The following is a 22,036-nucleotide window of genomic DNA, read 5'->3' on the forward strand; positions in this document are numbered from 1 at the left end:
TACTAAAGAAAATGCTACATTCACCATGCAATAAAACCAAAGACCCTTCAAAACCTGGAGGCTATTCATCAAAAACTGTGGACAACTGAATATGAAGGCTAAAGGATTATTTTTATTGAAACAACAGTTTTAGTCAACAGCCAAGACAGGGAAAAAAATTACCTGATAAATAATATGCATTTGTTTCAATTAAGGTAATTTTTAATCACTGTGATCACTTGGGCAAATACCTTTTTACATGTTTCTGTAGCTGATCTGATTGGTTGAAACTTTTCCCACATGAAGAGCAGTGGTATGGTTTCTCTCCAGTGTAAATTCTCTCATGTGTTTTCAGGTTTCCAGACTCAGTGAAACTCTTTCCACAGTGTGAGCACTTGTAAGGTTTCTCTCCAGTATGAATTCTTTGGTGCTCTGTCAATTTGCCAGCTGTAATGAAGGTCTTTCCACAGTCAATGCACATATGAGCCCTCACACCGATATGTATTTTCTGGTGCTCTTTAAAATAGGACAGGTATGTGTAACACTTCTCAGTGTAAGGAGGAGGCGAGAAGCAGCTTTCCTGGTTCAGGTAAGGATTTTTATTTTTCTCTCTGCAGCAGAATTACACTCTCAGAGTTTTTGCGTTGTGCACTAAGCTAGTCTGTAATCACACACACCACTTCACAAAATAAACTCTCAGCATTTGTAATAACGAACTCTTTGCTTCGTACTCGGCTCTCTGGTGCCCAGGCTCTCTCCCTTCTACCCGCGGTGTGGCTCTATTTATGCCGCTCTCCCCGTGCTCACTGAAATTAGAGACAGGTGTTAGACATAATTTAACTCAGGTGTAAGCGCCCTTACTGCTTTCTCTCTCTCCAGAGAGATGCTTGACCACGCCCCCGCTGCCACAGTATGCAAAACTCTTTCCACAAAAAGAACACTTGTAAGGCTTCTCATTTGCATGTTTTTCAGATGTTGTTTTTGGCCTGAATCCTCACCAAATGTTTTACCACACTGATCACATTCAAATGGTCTTTCTCCAGAATGATGGGGGGGATGATTCTTGATATGGCCTGCATTTGCTAAACTTTTTCCACACTGGTGGCACGTATAAGGCTTTTCTCCTGTGTGAATTCTCATGAATTCATTAACACGTGCTTCCTGTGTGAAACTCTTTCCACACTGCTGGCACTTGTAAGGTCTCTCTCCAGTGAGAACTCTCATGTGTTTATTAAAATTGCTTTTATTTGTGAAAGGTTTTCCACACTGAGAGCAGGTAAGTGATGTTTTGGCTGCTCTTCTTTTAGGCTTTTTTGGTGAGAAATTCTTCTTAGTCTTTGAGGCACTCAAAGATTCTTCAACAGTTAAATCGTGATGTTTCTGTGTGGCGGCGGGGGCATGGTCAAATATCTCTCCGGAGAGAGAGAAAGCGGTAAGGGCGCTTACACCTTAGCTAAATTATGTCTAACACCTGTCTCTAATTTCAGTGAGTACAGGGAGAGCGGCATAAATAGGGCCACGCAGCACTCAGACGAGAGAGAGAGACTGGACATGAAAAAGCCGAGCCAGAACCAAGATTTTGGAATATGAAAGTTTACTTGTGTAACAGTGTGTGATAGTGTTTAGCTTAGTGTTTTAGGAAAGACTGTGTATCGGTATTGTGAAGAGGGAATAATAAAGCCTCACCCTAAGAAGGAAAGCTGCTTCTCACCTCCTCTTTTACACTGGTGCCGAAACCCGGAATTGAAGTTTGGGTCGAAGATGGACAGCGTCCTGCCCAGTAATGGCTTTCCAGCCAGGCACCTTCCAGTGGCCCAAGCAGGGCATTAAGTATTTGGGCATTTTATTCCCAGAAAATTTGTCTGATTTAGTTAGAGTTAATTTTGACACCTTAATAAAAAGGTTTTCAAGTGATGTGGGCAGGTGGGCTTCATTACATTTATCTATGATTGGGAAGGTTAATGTTATTAAAATGAATTGTATTCCAAAATGTAACAACCTGTTACAATCTCTCCCTATAGATGTCCCCCTCTCTTATTTCAAGCAATTTGATAGCATAGCGAAATCCTTCATTTGGAATGGTAAGCATCCTAGATTACATTTTAATAAGTTACACAGGCCGATTGACAAAGGTGGGCTAGGCTTACCCAAGATTTTGTTTTATTATTATGTATTCGGTCTCAGACACTTGGCTCATTGGTCACTTCCACCTGAAAGAGCCCCTCCCTGGTTTTATATTGAACAGGAGGTTCTTGCCCCATTTTTCCATTGCAAAGCCTTTCTATCAAACTAATCAGGGAAGTTAAGTTACATCCCATTATCTCACATTTGCACTTGGTATGGACAAAAGTGTCCAGAGTGTTTAATTCGGGCATTTATTTAAATGTTGCCTCAAGCATATGGCTGAACCCTAAATTATATATTTAGAAGTCCCCTTTCTGCTGGTCAGAGTGGATTGTGAGGGGGGTTACTACACTTGGTGACCTATATGAGAATGGTGTTGTGATCTTTTGAAAATTTGGTTCAACATTTTGGGATTCCCAGATCTCAGTTCTATAGGTATTTACAGCTGTGCCACCTGCTCTGTATTGTTTTTGGGAGTAGCCAGATGCTCTGGGAGAGGTGATTACTGCTTTTGGAAAAGGTCATGAGGCATCAGTGTATTACTCCCTGCTAATTTAGAGTCTGGGGGACGGAGCTACAACTTCTCTCAAGAGACTATGGGAGAAAGATTTAAATTTGGTATTGGAGGAGGGAGTGTGGGCTAGGATTCTAAAAAATGTCAAGTCTGCATCTAGAGATGCAAGGGTTCGCCTTCTGCAATTCAAGATTTTACATAGATTCTATTGGACCCCCTCTAGATTGTACAGGCTTGGTCTTAAAGACACACCCACCTGCTGGCCATGCCAATCAGAAGATGGAGACACAACCCATGTTTTTTGGGGGTGTGTTAAGGTCCAAGAATTTTGGTTTAAGGTTCAGAGTTGTATGTGTGACGTTTTGGGCACTCAAATTTTACTTTGCCCTAGACTCTGTATTTTGGGTGATGGGGCGGTCATACATTTGGGGGATAAACATATAAAAAATTGGGTTCTGGCCAGTATCATGATTGACAGACAAATTATTTTAAGGGGATGGAAGTCGGACGGATCGCCATCATTTCCGGAATGGTGTGCGGAGATGGGGAGGGTGGCAGCTTTCGAGGAGGTGGCAAGTAAAAGGCTGGGGTTTGGGGACTAGTTTGTTGAAATGGGGTAATTATTTAGCATTTTTGGGGGTCTCTTGGCGAGGGGATGGGGAGAGAGAAGTTTAATTTAATTATGTATGTTTATTAAATTTATTTATTTATTTATTTATTTGTATGTGACCACAGGGGTGTTCATTGGGGGTCAGGGTGGGGTTGGTGATTGGGGAGGGGTATTAGTGGGGGTTAAATGTTAAATGTTGATTCGATGTGTATGTGTTGGGTTTTTCTCTGTTGTGTATTTTTGAATCATTAAAAAATTGTAATTGAAAAAAGAAAGAGGCAGAGGAGAAGAACAGGGGCAGGGCCAGAAGGGCTCGAACCCCGCTCGCATCCTGGAGACGATGTGCAATAACTTAAACAGTCTGTGTCGCGCATGGTACATAACAGCGTTCTGCCTCAGTAGACATCCCCCCCCCCCATCAGACGAACTTACTGGAACCCTTACTCCACTCTTGCCACCCCTGGCAAAAAATCTCGCCCCTAGAGAAGAAGCATGACAGTGCTGACTGGTACAGAATCTGTCATATTTACTGAATTATCCCCACTCATGAAAAGATTGCCAACAGCCACACGATTCACGATCAGTATTGTTTAAATTCACTTCACGTTATTCTACATACAATTCTTATTTAATCGCAACAAACTATACATCATTAGAAAGGTGTAATCTCCAGATTTGATATTTCACCACTGTTGTACGATAGAATGCTACATTGAAAGTAATTCCTGTTGGGCCTCATGTATTCAGATATAAGACAAAGGCTGGCCTACACACAGTCGGAAAGCCTGACTGAGGCCTACACACATAGTCATAAAACCTTACTGATAACAACCGCGCCAAAATCAAACAAAGGGAGTCCAAAGCAGACTACAAATCCCATGAAGCCTTGCTCACTTTACACCTATGTGTGAAATTCCAAAGGATCAAACTCTCAACTCCTATTGGATGAAGTGCACGACAGAACGCCCCTCAGCCATGATATCATCGGGAGTAGAAAACCTCTGAGATCCTTCTGGGCGTCACTTACAGCAACATTTTGCACCGTGTGTAGACGCAGCTCATTGCTGCTCTCAGGTGTAGCCTCGTTGCACAAGGAAGTAACGTATGACTTGAAACTGTGGCCATACAATCTCCATCTTGCTGGACGAGTCGAGATTTCGCTTTGTTCCACCAAACACGCTAACGGATCCGAAGGAGACTGCCGAGCAATCCGCGTCTCCACCCGTTTGCCCGCAGAAGTGAAGTATGAAGATTTCTCTTCCCTCTTCAACCGAGTTGACGTTGCTGATTTCTCTGCCAGCCCGCCGAGAATCAGCAGCCGTACTGCCCGCCGACAGAGCGAGGAAACAGCTTCCCATCATCACCAGAACTTTGAAGAACCGAGTCGGAGTCAAACGACGGATGAACACACATTCTACCCATGTCCTCACGCGATTCAAGTAAGAGGTTTACGTCTGGGCAGAGATAGATTATTATAGTGTGTTATTGTGTATCCAGGTTATTGCTTGTACAGTTTACGGACCGCCGAGTCCGCTCATTGCTGCTAATAATACTCAAGGTATTACTGTAATGTACTGTTATCACGAATGAGATTTGCTGTGCTATAGTCCAACCACGTTGGACTGTTGTGTATTTCCGCCATCGCGGATGAGACCGGCACACTGAGTTTATCCATTAAAGAACCAAAGACCGCGAGACGGTTTACGAGCCATTCACCGCGTCTCTGAGTGATAAACTAACAGCTGCTTTCTCTCCCACGATCACAAAATTGGCTTCGGTGCCGCCACTCTGTTCTCTCTCTCTCTCGTACTAACCGCACACACGCGACCCCTCACAAACATACCCGTACACACATTTGGCTAGTAGATAACTTGGTGATAAAGCTCAGCTTCTTCCCTAAGTTATCGTACAAACAGAGACACGTGGTAAACAAGCAGATGCCATTAACTGGCTTCTCTCCGCCCACATTCGCGGCCAAATTCTCTGGTTGGAAACCTCCTTACGCACACACACACACACACACACACACACACACACACACACACATAACTTCCTCTCATGTGTTATTGGCTTATTTTGTAACCATATCTAATTATGTCACTGTTTAGTTTGTAGTTGTAAGTCGGAAGTTTATTGACTGCATTGTATTGATTATTAACTGATATTACTGCATCAATAAACTTTGTTATATTTCAAAGAGAAGTGTTTTGCTTTGTTTTGCATACACCTGTGTCAAGGGCTGGCAGGGGATGTCAGTGCTCAGATTCAAGCCTTCATTGCTTCCCTTTTGAATGTCGATGTTCTCTGGACGTTGACCTTCCTAAGAGAACAATTCTATATTGAGACTGTTATACTGTCTGGTTATTAGTCCCTGATTCCAGGGTGGTGCACCGGCAATATTAATCCTTATTAATATTCTATTGATTTTGATAATTGATAATTATTTGATTATTGATTTGATGGATCAATAAGCTAGTGTTAATTCTAATCAAAATTCCATTGATTTTAATAATTAATGATTATATTTGATAATTATTAAGTATTGCTAATAACCAAACCCACTCCTGAATGTAGCGCACAACATTCCTTAATTTATATCAGGAGTACACATCTGACATGCAAAATCAAAACGAGTGTTACGGACATTAACATGTAATATAGACACGTCCATTAAAGCGAGTAAGCTCTCGTCTTTTTGTCATTACGAGGCTTCAGTTAACAACGTGCATTAGAAGTTGTAGTCCAAATATGTGTGCATTTAGAGCCAATATTATGGATTCTCTTATGTTTATATTATGAATCCAATATTATGGATTCTTCACATTTATTTAGAAAATATTGGATTGTCATTCAGTTTTCCTCTAAATTATGTGACTCTCATGGTGTGTGTTACATATGTTCAGAAAGAGAGGGGCACATGTAGAAGAGAGTTATTACATCACAGCTAGTTTATTTTTTCTGTTGAGTTAGGATAAGAAACTTCTAATATGGATTAGGTCATTTATTTTTCATGTAAAGAGTGGTTTTGAGATGGCATTGCCAGCTTTTGAACATATACTGTATGTTACAAAAATGAATACTTGTTATTGAAAGATAGTAGCTTAAATGCTCCATGCTTTCTTTTCTTTCTCTAAGAGCATTACTGGAGTCTTTACAACGCCTCAGACAATGCAACGTATACTCAGACTCAATTATGATGTTTGAACCCAAGCAGGTGTTTATTGACACACAAGACAAAAACAAAAACAGAGACAGCAGGTAAGTGATGAAGTAACAGTTCTGGGCTGAAGTGTAGATCGATTACGTTATGAAGACTGATGCTGATAAAGGTGGTGATTGTCCTTGAGGTGGTGGGTACACAACAACGATGCTTACGCTGAGGAGATGGAAAACAGGAGTCACTGGAGAGGAATCGTTTGGAGTAGAAGAGTCGCTGGAGTGGAGAGGAATCGTATCGGAGTAAACACAGGAGATACAGGTAAGTGAGTGTATACGAAGTTGAGACCAGACACAGAATGGTAGAGGAGTGAGGTTTAAATAGAGGAGCTGATTGATGTGATGATTGGAGGCAGGTGTGGGTGATCAGTATTCGGGGGAGTGAGAGGGTTGAGTGAAAGTGGCAGGTGGGTCAGAAGGATCCGTGACATTACCCCCACCCACCCCATGGACCGCTCCAGAGGGACGTGCTTTCCGATGCTGTGGCCGACCCCATCCACGCGGAGCTGGACGATCAGGATGTGCATCGTGGAAGTTGGAAAGTAGGGTCCAGGATGTCGTCTTGAGGAATCCGAGATCTTTCCTCTGGACCATAACCTTCCCAATCTATGAAGTATTCGAGATGACCCCTGCGGTGTCGGGAGTCCAGAATGTCTCGGACTGCATAGACCGGTCCATTTTCCAGGACAAGCAGCTGGGGGGGGGGGTCGTCAACTGGATCAGGTTCTGAGGAGTGAGGAGAGAGAGACAGGTGGTAAGGATTTAACAGTGAAACGTGGAAGGTGGGATGTATGTGATGTTAGGGAGGGAGTTGGAGCTGGTAAGTGACTGGGTTGATCTGTCTGGTGACTGTGAAGGGACCAATGTAACAGGGACTTAGCTTTTTGCAGGGGAGATGCAGTCTGATGTTCCTTGTGGAGAGCCATACCTTCTGCCCAGGCTGGTAGATGGGAGGTGAAGATCTTCGGGCATCGGCATGGAACTTCTGGCGGCGCACTGCCCATTGCAGGTGGTGATGAGCTAAGTCCCAGACCCTCTCGCTTTCTCTGAACCAATGGTTGACTGCTGGGATGTCTGACGGCTCCCCAGACCAGGGGAAGAGAGGAGGTTGGTAGCCGAGTATGCACTGGAAGGGTGTGAGGTTGGTGGAGGGTTGACGAAGGGAGTTCTGTGCATACTCGGCCCAGGACAGGAAGCGACTCCAGTGGTTCTGCCGACGATGACAGAAGGTTCGAAGGAAACGGCTTACCTCCTGAATCTTCCTCTCTGTCTGCCCAGTACTCTGCAGGTGGTAACCAGATGAGAGGCTGATGGACACTCCCAAGAGAGAGAAGAAGGCTTTCCAGACTCTGGAGATGAATTGAGGACCACGGTTGGAAACGATGTCTTCGGGGATCCCATAGATCAGAAACACGTGGTTGAACAGGGACTCTGCGGTCTCCAGAGCAGTGGGCAGACCCTTAAAGGTGCAATATGTAACATTATTAATGTAATATTTGCCTTTTATGCCAATGTGTGAATGGCTTGTAACGCATCTTAAAAAATGAGCCATTCCCGGACTTCCTAGGTTGCCTATTAAAACCTGTAGACTGATTTTTATGCGAAGGGAGCAGGTCGTTTTGCTGGAAAAATCCAAAGGATGTGACATTTATGCTCGCTCCCGAGAGCATTGCTTCAGTGCGTCTCTTCTGCTATTCAACAGCGACAACAGTCTGCAACACTAGGTAACGTTATCTTAGAGATGAAATCCAGCAAATGTCCGGCTCCCAGCACAACACCGACTCCTACACAAACTCAGAGTAAGCCAAAAACAAAACAAAAAAACATTTATCTACTGAATCCCGTCTGGCTAAGCGGGAACATGATCGTGGTCGAGCGAAAACTAGAGTAAACATTGGCAGGGTATTTGATTCCTTGAGGGACCTTCTTTTGTTTTTGGGGATCAAAACCAACCCTAAATTGGTATTCTTCTTATTGGACAGGTAAGCTTACATAACTGCAAAGCATGTGAAATATAGTGCCATAAGGATTGATCTGTGAAATTATGTTAGCTGATAAGTAGTTTTCAAAAGGCAAGCTAGTTAGTGTCATGGAGCCTTTGTTTTAAATATAATTTTTGGACGTTACACATACTACCGTTATTGTAAATATTACTTTTATTTATTTTCATGTATTCAGCTATCACAAGAAAACAGCCACAGCAATGGCAAGTCAGGGCCTAACAACATCAACACCAAGTAAGCAACCAGGTTTGCTGTGCCATCCAGCATCAACAATTGGATATGTTTCTGATCGGTAAGTTTGTTTTAAATCTCTAACTTTGTGTATGAATCTTTTCCAATGTCAACATTACCAATATCCAAATACAACACTGTGTGGTATTATAATATCAGATCACATGCATGCCTATGCCTATGTTTAGCCTTGCTGCACACACATGGTTATTTAGTGACAGTGTATTGTTATGTGTACAGTGATGACTTTGGAGTGGCAGAAGTTGGACCACTAGCAGAGGAACAAGGTTTAGAGGCTTTGGAAGAAAGGTAAGTGATTCCTTATAATGCCTAGAAATTACCTCAATATGTTCACTTTGAATCTCATTCGGTGCTTCTACATTGTGTGATTGTTTTTATTTATACAATATGTACTCAGGCTTGTTTTGTGTGTAGCATTAAGTCCTTGGACCTTTTGGAAGACTCAGTTGTAATAGATGAAAACAGGCAAACAGCCTTCACAACAGTGTGTAAGTGTAATACATCATCACCACATCTTGTCATCTTGCATGTCTATTGTAAATTTTGGAACTTATTTTTTTCTTCTGTTGCTATTATAGAATTGATTTGGAAGGTGATGTGGCTTCTGACTTTTCAGATGTTGATTATGTCCCACCTATCTCTGTGCGGTATGTATTGCGAAATGCCCAAAATGTATAAATATTAACGCGGTTCTGTGTTGTTGTTAACTTTCATTTGTATTTGACAGTGCCTATATTAATTATCATATTTTTTTTTTTACCCCTGCAGAGCTGGTTGTGCACTACAGAATATCATTGACAGACTCCCCATTATCGGTCTTGAAGAAAGTGTAATAGACATACATGTCCGACTGGATGCACCTGCCCATGAGCCAGACCTGCCTAATAACCCAGAACAACAACCTACCTGTGATATGTCCTCTTTTCCTGGCACTGTTCCAGTAGTCTCTGAAGGTGACCTCATTGACCAACTAGCGTGCATCACCTACAACAGCAGCTTGATGCAACTGGCCACTTTCCTCCAGCTACCCATCCAGAAGTGCAAGTACAGTGACTGTAATTACACAGGTACTGAATGTGATGGCATTCCACCTTTTCAGGTGAAACTTCATTCAAGGGGTACTGCAATCATGGTTGAGTGGGTGAGTTTACATACCTAATTTCATCTACTTTATCTCCTACAAAGTTTTTCAAAATCAAAGCATAAATATAAGTTGCTTGCAGAGCCTTCATTAAGGCTGCCAATTAACAGTACAAACAGAAATCAATGTGTTGCCTGTTGATCATTTTTGTTAAAAATATCTTGTTTTTGGCTTTGAATGGATCATGTGTTGTCTTCCCTATCATAGTTTTGCACACATGGGCATTGGCTCTGGAAGTGGAACAGCCAGCCAGTCCTGAAGTACGGAATGCAAGGAGGGGATTCATGCTGTCCACAAACACACTGCTTTCTGGTAATAACTTCTCCAAGGTTGCCCTACTTTTCCGCTTCATGAATATGGGCATGGTGGCACACTCTACATTCTTTATAGTACAGGACTTGTACTGTGTGGATGCTGTAAAGCAGTTTTGGGAGAAGAAGAGGGCTTTGGTCACTGACCGCTTGTGCACAAAGGACAGTGTTGTTGCCCTGGGTAAGTATGGAACTGCATTGTATAAAATATCATAATAAGTTTACTCTATATTGCACATGATAATTATGTTAGATACTTCTTGGCACACACTGAAATGTCTGTTTTTCTCTTTTTCAGCTGATGGAAGGATGGACTCCCCAGGTAATTGTTTGACTTTTCTAATAACACTTGTAATGTGTGTTCAATAAACAGGTTTTCTTCAAGAACATAAAGAGTTAAGAATATAATGTAAATGACTTCTATAGGTCATTCCACCCAATATTGCACATACACAACCATGGAGCTTGACTCCATGGACATAATCAGTGTAGTCTCAGTCAACAAGAGACAGACAGACCGAAAAAGTGTTGCCATGGAGAAGCACGCCTTCATACAAACATTTGACAGGCTTATGGGGGAACTAAACATAAAAGAGATTGTCACTGATGCACACTTACAGATTTCATCACTGATGAGTGAGTATAGATTCCAAACTTTTGTTTTGAAATTTATAAAACGTACAATCACTCATACATTGAAATGCTTACTCTAAATTTAACTTTCTATCTCTAACCCAAAGTGGGAAAATTAAAAAATACATCACAACACATTATAATCTATTTTTAAATGTTCATGTTGTAAAACGTACAAATATCTAAAGATGTATGTACATTAAAAGTACAGAGTTGTAGTGTTGTGCAGGAGGAGAACAGAAGTCCAAAACGCAGTAGATCAGAATGTGAAAGGTGTGGTGTGTGATTGTGTGTGTCTCTTTATTCAAGTCCCAGAGAAAGGGAGGTACAAAGACCATGGTGTAATCCATTCACTAGATATCTGGCATGCAGCAAAAAATTTGACAAAGAAACTTCATGCGGTAAAAGTGAAGACGAGTTTTCATAACTTTTGTTTTTTTCTGTGAACGTAATTTTTTTAATTTTTTATTTATGTAATGTCAATTTAATTTATGTTGAAAAGGGATTATCTATCTATCTATATTATATTTGTTTACAGGCAGGAATAATATATGGACAGTCGGTCATACTAGTATGGCTAAAGGATATTGTCAATCATTTTTGGTTTTGTTGCCAGAAGGCAGTCAATCGAGAGGAGTTCATGGTGAGTATAATGGTCTTTCACAATGCAGTACAAACACTATAAGGCAATACAACCACTTTGAAATTATGTGTTCCTCAGTTGTCACACAGGGCAGGGAGGTCTTGCTGTTCTGCATGCTGTGTTTCAAATATATTTATTTGCAGTGAAATGACCACTGATAAATTTAATCTTTGTCCACTGAAACGTGTTCTACTACATCAATTAGTAGTGAAGCTAGCTACTCCGAATAAAAATTGTGGAAAAACTTACACACAGGAACACCACACACAGTTTTTAATTTCACCTAAATGGTGCTTCCTTGTAGCCAACATAGTAGCTAAAGGGGTCAGGGAATGTGTCTCTTATTCGCCACATGCAGCAGCTCGGTATTACCACCCTGTTCCCAGTTCCCAGACGTCCATGTTGCCAGATGGTGAACTGGCGATCTGCAGAGTACTGATACTCTCTGTTATCTACCCCTGGGTCCTGTCTGTCAGTGAGTGCAAGAATGTTGTTCCATGTCTGTCTAGCCAAACGTAGGATGCCCTCATCAAGACAATAAAGTTCCATATGGGCCTTTCTGCTGAGACACTTCTCTGGATTTTGACCACAACATTTGTTTTCTAAATCTGTCAGCATAAGCCGGTAGGAAGGAGGGAGGAAGGTCAGTAATATAGTCGACCCCTAGATGTGACCAGGGTCGGCGAGGAATGGGCAGTGGAAGGAGTTTGCCAGCCAGTGTTGTTGTGGTGTTCTGGACATAGCAAATTCCGGGCATCCTTTGACGAACCTTCTGACATCTCGAACCATTTGGGGCCACCAGAACCGGTCCTGGATCAGCGAGAGGGTCCTATTGCTCCCGGGGTGGCCAGTGCCCAAGGAGGAGTGTACGGAGTCGATGAGTGTAAGACATTGAGAGGAGGGTACATAGGTCTTGTGGGTAGGGCATCCCGACAGAGCTGTTTCAGTGGCAGCGGCTTCATGGATGTTATCGTCCAGGGATCATTGGATTGGACTTACTATGATGTGAGGGGGTAGAATTGTATGTGGTTCCTCAGAGCCTTCCTCTGGAACAAAGAGATGGGAAAGAGCACCTGCCTTGGAGTTCTTGTCACCTGGATGATAGGAGATGGTAAAGTTAAAGCGAGTGAAGAAGAGGGCCCATCTAGCCTGGCGGGGGTTTAAACGTCCAGCCTCTCGGAGATACTCAAGGTTCTTATGGTCTGTCAGCACCAGGAATGGATGTTGAGCCCCCTCCAGCCAATGCCGCCACTCCTCCAAGGACAGTTTAATTGCCAAAAGCTCTTGGTTCCCGATGTCAGAGTTCTGCTCCGCCAGGGAGAATTTCCTGGAGAAGAAGGCACATGGGTGAAGTAGAGGTGGTTTCCCCTGCTGCTGAGACAAGACTGCTCCTACGCCGCTGGTGGAGGCATCTACCTCAACGACAAATGGTTTATTCGGATCAGGGTGTACAAGGAGTGGAGCAGAAGTGAAGGCATCCTTGGAAGTTGGAATGCATGTGAGGCTTCGGAGTTCCAGGAGAGAGATTTGGGTTTGGATCTGAGAAGTGAGGTCAGCGGGGATGTGAGGGAACTGTAGTTCTTGATGAAACAGCGGTAGAAGTTGGCAAATCTTAAGAAGGGCTGGAGCTCCTTGGTTGGAGTGAGCCAGGACTGTACCGCTGTTACCTTCCCCTCGTCCATCCGAATGCCTTCCGGGCTGATGATGTAACCAAGGAACTGGAGGGATGTCTGGTGGAAAGAACACTTCTCAGCCTTGAGGTACAGGTGGTATTCCCTCAGCTTTTCCAACACAAGCGCTACGTGATGACGATGGTCGGTCTCGTTCCAAGAGTATACCAGTATGTCTTCAATGTAAGAATCCCTGGAGATGCTCACGGAACACCTCATTCATGTAGCCTTGGAACAAGGAGGGGGCGTTGACCAGGCCATAGGACATCACCCGGTACTCGTTGCGCCCTGTAGGATTCACGAAGTCTGTCTTCCACTCGTTTCCCCTCCGTATTCGAATGAGGTTGTATGCGCTGCGAAGATCCAGATCCAAGGCAGCTGGGACAAGGGGAAGTGGATACTGGAACTTAACCATGATCCTGTTGAGGGAGTAGTAATCGATACATGGGCGTAAGCCTCCGTCCTTCTTAGCCACGAAGAAGAAACTCGAAGCAGCAGGGGAAGTGGAAGGTCGGATGTAACCTTGACTGAGAGCCTCCTTGATATAATCCTCCATGGCCTTCTGCTCAGGAATGGAATGTGGGTAGACTTTGCCACGGGGCACTGGCTCACCTGGGATGAGGTCTATCACGCAGTCCCATGGTCGATGAGGTGGTAGCTGAGAGGCACATAAAGGGCAGAAGATGTCCTGGAAGTGAGAATATTAGGAAGGGATCTCCAGAGGGGTAGAACTGGCAGGGCTCTCGATTGTGGTAGTGGTTTTTTTTTTTTTTTTTTGATTTTTCCCCTTTTTCTCCCAATTTGGAATGCCCAATTCCCAATGCGCTCTAAGTCCTCGTGGTTGCATAGTGATTTGCCTCAGTCCGGGTGGCGGAGGACAAATCCCAGTTGCCTCCGCGTCTGAGACAGTCAACCCACGCATCTTATCACGTGGCTTGTTGAGCGCGTTGCCACGGAGACATAGCGCGTGTGGAGGTTTCACGCCATCCACCGCGGCATCCACGCTCAATTCACCATGCGCCCCACCGAGAACAAACCACATTATAGCGACCACGAGGAGGTTACCCCATGTGACTCTACCCTCCCTAGCAACCACTGAGCTACCCAGGCCCTGACTGTGGTAGTGTTGATATTGAGAGGGGAAGAGTTTCTGATGGGCACACTGGGTCTGGGAGTGAGACGGTTAGGGAAGCAGGAAGGAAAACACTGGGGCCCCCATTTCAGGATGTCACCGGAAGCCCAGGAGATGACTGGAAAATGTTGTATAAGCCAGGGATGCCCTAATACGATGTCTGTGGTGGAACTCTCCAGAACCAGTAGGGTGATGTCTTCATTATGCAGCCATCCCACTTGGAGTTTAACAGGGCCCACGCAGTGACAAATGATACCTCTTCCTAAGGGCTTGCCAATTATGGAGTGGATTTGAAGCTTGTGAAGTTTGTGTTCACAGGGTTGTTTTTGGAGCTGGAGATGGTGGCAGAGCGCATCCGAGATGAAGTTGCTGGCTGAGCCAGAGTCGAGTAGTGTGGGTACTGAAAGAGAGAAACCAGGAGTTGTGAGCGTTACACTGGTTACTAAAGGAGAAGTACTGACCATAGTAGTGGTCAGGTGGCTCACCTGAGGACGGGGAGGTCGAGTAGGACACACAGAGATTACGTGTCCCTTACCACCACAGTACAGGCACAGACCCTGGTTCAGCCAGCGTTGGTGCTTTGCCGTGGAGAGATGAAAAGCATCCAACAGCATGGGCTCACTGTTAGGTTCTGGAGAGTGGAGAGAGGACCTCAGTGAGGGGAAAGGCGGGGACTGCATAGCAGGCAATTTGTCGAGGCAGCTCTTCATCCGGTTGGCTACTCTGATGGAGAGTTGAAAGAAGCGCTCCAGCCCCATGGTGTCATCGTATGATGAGAGATGCAGCCGCAGCTTGGGATTGAGTCCAAGGTGATAGATGGTCAGCAGAGTGGACTCATTCCAGCCACTAGATGCTGCCAGTGTATGGAACTTTAGAGCATAGTTATTAATAGGGCACTGACCTTGACAAAGTTTGTGAAGTTGTTCAGCAGCTGATGTGTCACCCTCAGGGCTTCCAGACACCTCCTTAAAGTGCTGGACAAAGCTATCAAGAGACTGTTACTGGGCATTTCTGTACCCAGAGTGAATTTGCCCATTGAAGTGCTCTTCCGGACAGCAAGGAGATGATGTAGGCCACCTTCGACTGCTCAGTGGGGAATCGATGCGGTTGCATCTCAAGGGTGAACGAACATTGGAGTAGGAAATCGACGCAGTCCTCCTCCAATCCTGAGAAGGGCACTGGATTGACCACAGGACTTGCGGAGTAGACCGGCGATGGAATAGCAGAAGTGCTGGGAGCAGGTGAAGCTGAGGGATTAACGGGTTGAGTGAGTGCATGCCGTAGTGCGTCAACCAGCTCCTGGATGGGATCCAGACCTGCTGGGTTCATGATTCTTGTCGGTCTGGTCTCCTGTAATGTATACTCAGACTCGATGATGATGTTTGAACCCAAGCAGATGTTTATTGACACACAAGACAAAAACACAAACAGAGACAGCAGGTAAGTGATGACGTAACAGTTCTGGGCTGAAATGTAGATCGATTACGTGATGAAGACTGATGCTGATAAAGGTGATGATTATCCTTGAGGTGGTGGGTACACAACAACGATGCTTATGTTGAGGAGATGGGAAACAAGAGCTGTTGGAGAGGAATCGGTTGGAGTAGAGGAGTCACTGGAGTGGAGAGGAATCTTATCGGAGTAAACGCTGGAGATACATGTAAGTGAGTATGTATACGAAATTGAGACCAGACACAGAATGGAAGAGGAGTGAGGTTTAAATAGAGGAGCTGATTGACGCGATGATTAGAGGCAGGTGTGGGTGATCAGTACTCAGGGGAGTGAGAGGGTTGAGTGAAAGTGGCAGGTGGGTCAGAAAGTTTCGTGACAGACGAGCACATATTGAATTTGAATTCAATGTATCACAATGTGGTATTATTAGTATCGATATGGCCTTCTCTCAAAATTATGTACATAATTCTGTGTGTTACAATGAGAATATTCATGCTGAATGAGAATAGTCAAGCTAAATGTATCTGATATCTGAATGTATATAATTATTTACTGGTATCTGAATTTATATAATTATTTAGCAGTTCCTTGGACTTCCAGTGCAGCCTCCTGATCTGCTCATGATGAAGAGGATCTTCACATATCCAGTAGTGCATTCCGCAGTACCACAACAGCAGGTACTTCCATCACATCATCAATTGATAAAGAGAAAGAGGCCACACCGCTCCCTAGTGGCATCACCACAACAACAGAAGGCATTCAGATCTCTTTAATAATATCAGATGACCCATACTATGGCTTAGTGTCAAGTGATGCTGTGTGCTGTGAAATAGTGAAAAATGAGTCCAGAGTTCACTTTGAATGTTTTATTATTATTATTATTTTTTATTACAATGTGCACTTTAAAAATATATATATATATTATTGCATAAATTGAATATGTGCATTTTAAATATAGCTTACGCAAATGTTCTGTTTGATATGTCCCTGTTATTTTTGGAAAATAAACGGTTAGTGTTATAAAAGGGTTTTTGTGGGGGCATTCAGATGGACCCACTTTCTTTTTTTGCCTAGGACCCCAGAGTCCCTAGGATCACCTCTGAGGATGCCAGGCCTCTATTTCCCTCGAGTGCTGAGGCCCAGGAAAGTCAGACAGCTTGAGTGAAGCTGCACAGTGTGGTCAGATTTTACTGCTTATTTGAAATGTTTTTTGTTTTTTTATCGTAATCTTGACAAACCATTTGGAAATGTCAGTCCTTCCACATTCAAGTAGATAGGAGCTGCACTTTCATAACACTTGTTTACAAGGAGCTGCCGAAACTGCCTAAGAACGTTCCAAAAACATCTGCCGAGTTGACTGTCTTACCTTGAAAAAGAGACTGTTGAAAGGACCCGGAAATACGTCTGGACCTTTATTTTTGTTTGCATTCTTGAAATGGTCTATTGGCTTAAAGGAATATTCCGGATTCAATACGAGGTAAGATCATTTGACAGCAATTGTGTCATTATATTGATTACCACAAAAATAAAATTCAACTTTAAAACGAAAATAAAAATAAAATCTGGGTTACAGTGAGGCTCTTACAATGGAAGTGAATGGGGTCAATACATAAACGTTAAAATACTGTTTAGAAGATACACTATATTGCCAAAAGTATTCGCTCACCCATCCAAATAATTGAATTCAGGTGTTCCAATCACTTCCATGGCCACAGGTGTATAAAATGAAGCACCTAGGCATGCAGACTGCTTCTACAAACATTTGTGAAAGAATGGGCCGCTCTCAGGAGCTCAGTGAATTCCAGCGTAGTACTGTGCTAGGATGCCACCTGTGCAACAAGTCGTGAAATTTCCTCGCTACTAAATATTCCACAGTCAACTGTCAGTGGTATTATAACAAAGTGGAAGCGATTGGGAATGACAGCAACTCAGCCACGAAGTGGTAGGCCACGTAAAATGACAGAGCGGGGTCAGCGGATGCTGAGACACATAGTGCGCAGAGGTCGCCAACTTTCTGCAGAGTCAATCGCTACAGACCTCCAAAGTTCATGTGGCCTTCAGATTAGCTCAAGAACAGTGCGTAGAGAGCTTCATGGAATGGGTTTCCATGGCCGAGCAGCTGCATCCAAGCCATACATCACCAAGTGCAATGCAAAGCGTCGGATGCAGTGGTGTAAAGCACGCCGCCACCGGACTCTAGAGCAGTGGAGACGCGTTCTCTGGAGTGACGAATCACGCTTCTCCATCTGGCAATCTGATGGACGAGTCTGGGTTTGGCGGTTGCCAGGAGAACGGTACTTGACTGACTGCATTGTGCCAACTGTGAAGTTTGGTGGAGGGGGATTATGGTGTGGGGTTGTTTTTCAGGAGCTGGGCTTGGCCCCTTAGTTCCAGTGAAAGGAACTCTGAATGCTTCAGCATACCAAGAGATTTTGGACAATTCCATGCTCCCAACTTTGTGGGAACAGTTTGGGGATGGCCCCTTCCTGTTCCAACATGACTGCGCACCAGTGCACAAAGCAAGGTCCATAAAGACATGGATGAGCGAGTTTGGTGTGGAAGAACTTGACTGGCCTGCACAGAGTCCTGACCTCAACCCGATAGAGCACCTTTGGGATGAATTAGAGCGAAGACTGCAAGCCAGGCCTTCTCGTCCAACATCAGTGTCTGACCTCACAAATGCACTTCTGGAAGAATGGTCAAAAATTCCCATAAACACACTCCTAAACCTTGTGGAAAGCCTTCCCAGAAGAGTTGAAGCTGTTATAGCTGCAAAGGGTGGGCCGATGTCATATTAAACCCTATGGATTAAGAATGGGATGTCACTTAAGTTCATATGCGTCTAAAGGCAGATGAGCGAATACTTTTGTCAATATAGTGTATATAGCCATAAGATGTACATGCGAATTAACATGATTTTATTGTGATAAAATTGCTTCTAACCTTTTCTGTGTAAAGTTGTATTCAATTAAAAAAAAAATTACTTATTCTGACAGTTGAGGAACTGCACTAGTTTCATTAAATGTTCAATAAATGAACATTTATTGTGAAGATGTGATTGATATTCTCTGATCTCTCTCAGTGGATGGGACTCTGGATATTGATACAGCTTATGATGGAAAACAAGTGAGACATGGAGACATTAGTAAAACAAAAACCTCCCAGATAAACCAGAGAGACCTGATACGTGTGTAAATGTCCTGGGAAAAGAGGGATTCAGCTAAAGCAGTTTTGATTTTGAGGTGCAGGCGATGGAAAACACTGAGTAGGATTTTAGTAGTGGTGTGAGATTGCAAATTTAAGCAATTTGCAAATTTCTAGGTCTTTCCCCTTTTGTCTGTGATGGTTCTTGATGGCTCAATCTCATTCTATATGTATCTGAATTAAGTGTAAATAGAGTTCCATAGGTGTGACCTTTCTTTATTTCTATGATAATGAAGTCATCTGAATTATATAGTTTTGCTGACTGGATTAAGGCTGGTTCCTATAACTGCTCTATTTCCCTTTCATCCTTTGTTTAAATTTTGTTATCTGAGTGTTTTTTTCTCCACTTGGATGGACTGACTAAACGGATTTGGACGGTCTGTCCTTGATTTGGCTTTGTTTTCATATTGACGTGCTCTCTATAGTCACACGCATGACAAACAATTTTAACATAGTGCTTCAATTTTTACTTTAACCATCTTCACATGGCTTCTGTGTGTGTGTGTGTGTGTGTGTGTGTGTGTGTGAGAGAGAGAGAGAGAGACAGAGAGAGAGAGAGAGAGAATATGCTCTCTCAAGTGATCATCAGGAAAAGGCCCTTTTTAAAAGGATGAAACATACCTGTGAGGAAAAGAACAAAACCTCTCAGCAGACATATGTTCAAGCTGACATTTAACAGCTAGCACTTAGTTCCTGTTTTCATAGTGTGCATGTGTGTTGTAGAAAATTTGGTAGTATAAATGTACATGGGATGGGTTAAAGTGCCCGCACACCTCCACCATTATATGTAGGAAAACAGTATGTGTGAGCTAGGAATTAAATTAAACTGTTCTTATTCTACATTATTTTGTAAGGAAATTTAAAATGGAATTAGTCACGTTTGACAACCATTATAAATTAGATAAATGACAAATAACTAGATTATTTGTCTGAATAAAATTCTCCACCATTAAAATTGTAATACAACGTCTCGTTGTATCCGCTCACAATTTCTATTGTAAGGAATTAGCTTTAATAAGGGAATTATGATTAATTCACTTATTGGAGTAATATTATTCTCATGGCTTATTGAAAATAATATCACACATATTTAGGTATAGCTTTGAAGTGAAATCTTTAAAAAACAGGGATGAGATTATTTATCATAATATACCACAGTCAAATTATCTTTGAACACAGACAAACTTTATTGCTATTCTAAACATAAAACTAATCTAACACATACAACATGAAACAGGTTGGTGAGTAAAGTGACAGAATGTGAAATAAATGATCGATACAGATAAAATGAAATTTACGGAGTCTGTTGACAATGCCTTACGAACCATTTATTCTTCTTTGAGTCTAAATCGATTTGCAATCGGATTACCCAAAGTATTCAACTAATACACCAGCACTTTGAACAAAAGTCTGGAGATGTACTTGCGTGTCATTGCGTTTCCTTGCATTGCATTTCCTTGTGTTGCTTGGTTCTTTGGTGTTTGAAGAAAGTTTGTTCTGTCGATGTCTTGGACCTCATTTAGATCGGGATATCTGTTGTGTCAATGGATGTCTGATTAAGTGGGCTTTGAAGTGAAGCCTTCTGCAAGGAAGATTCGCGACTCCCGTTGGGTGTGTGAACCGTAGAGCAGAGAGTGAGAGGCTTCCTCAGGACTTTTGTGTCCTGAGTTTTCCTTGGAGTCATGGCACATAAGCTGCAGGGCTGAAGAGCTAGAGACAGGACCAAGAGACCGTTCCAAGAACTGTTCTAAGAGAGAAGAGCAGAAGAGCATTCTTCCTGTTTTGGAGACATTTGAACTGAAATAGGCTGCACCCCGAAGGTGTCCTGAACCAATCAGAAGTTACTTTTCAGAGTCACATGGTCGACTGGTCTGTCCTTTTCGAAGTTGATTTACAATCCTTTGTGTGAAGGATCCTTTCAACTCCCACTCAAAATAGTGAATGTTTAATCATGAACTTTTATATCTTGAAAACGGTGCAAGAGACATGACATTCATTGTCATCAACATTCTCTACGTAAACAAGCAAACATTTACATACTAAATGTGACATACTTACATTGATATTACACGTGTAAGTAACAAAACATGAAAATCCCTGATTACCAATCATACTGGTTAATTCATTGGTTTTACAACATGGATAATACATTACACATTATGAGAAACCTGATTGTCGGGGTATATTATCCGGTTAAGCCTTGAATAGTTACCATTCTTAGTACAATGAGATAAATAATACAAGATTAAAGATTATAATCACTGATTTGTCAGTTATAAGTAATTACAAATCACTACACATACAGTTGCAATCGAAATTATTCAACCCCCCAAGACAGTAAGGATTTACAAAGGTAAGCCTTTCTGATGACCCAGAATTTGTAAACTTAACATCTCTATCAGTTGAGTGACACATTCAAAGTCATAGTGTGAATATATAACCTAATATTTCTAAATAGCAGGATTTTTTTTTTCGCTTCATAAGAAAGCGAGCCACCCCAGAGGCTCCCGCCTCGGTCCTTTTACCCACGGGTATGAGGCCAGCGTGGCTAGCACTGGGGGTGATTTGGGGACCCCAATGGGACTCTTATTCGGAGCCCACGAAAGTGATGAGCTCTCGAGCACAGCATCGGAGAGCGGGCTCGTCCAGTCGGAAGCCTCAGCTGGGCTCCTCCCTTCAGGGTCGATTGCCCAGTCACAGGCTGACGTGGAGATGACGACATGCTTTCCCGGGCAGCTGCGAGCGTTGGCTAGAGTGGAACTCACTGCTCTTCCCTAAATCCTCGCGGCTCGGTGATTGGTTCCTGGGCTCGCGGCGCCGCTCAAAGCCACGCCCCGCCCCCGTTCCTTTCTTCCCGGAAGTGCATGAAGAGCTGACAAGGTTGCGGGAGGCACTTTTTACTGCCCGGTCCCAATCTTTTCAGCTTCCCCGCCCTCACTACCCTCGATGGTGGGGCGGCCAAGGGCTATTCGACAATCCCCCGGTGGATAAAGGCGCTCGCGGTGCACCTATGCCCGCAGAGCGCCGCCACCTGGCGCGGGTGCCCAAAGCCCCTGTCCAAGGCCTGTAGGTTTACGTCGTCTCTGACGGCCAAGGCCTACGGTGCCACTGGACAAGCCGCCTCCGCCCTGCACACCATGGCTCTCCTGCAA

General features: G+C 43.4%; 1 pseudogene; it reads right to left on the reverse strand.

The window, feature by feature from the left end:
* Positions 1-214: 214 nt before the first annotated feature.
* LOC127420189 (gastrula zinc finger protein XlCGF57.1-like) overlaps positions 215-22,036 on the reverse strand; it is a 166,324-nt pseudogene continuing 144,502 nt past the window's right edge.

The sequence above is a fragment of the Myxocyprinus asiaticus genome, chromosome 29, assembly GCF_019703515.2.
Source record: "Myxocyprinus asiaticus isolate MX2 ecotype Aquarium Trade chromosome 29, UBuf_Myxa_2, whole genome shotgun sequence".
Lineage (NCBI taxonomy): Eukaryota > Metazoa > Chordata > Actinopteri > Cypriniformes > Catostomidae > Myxocyprinus > Myxocyprinus asiaticus.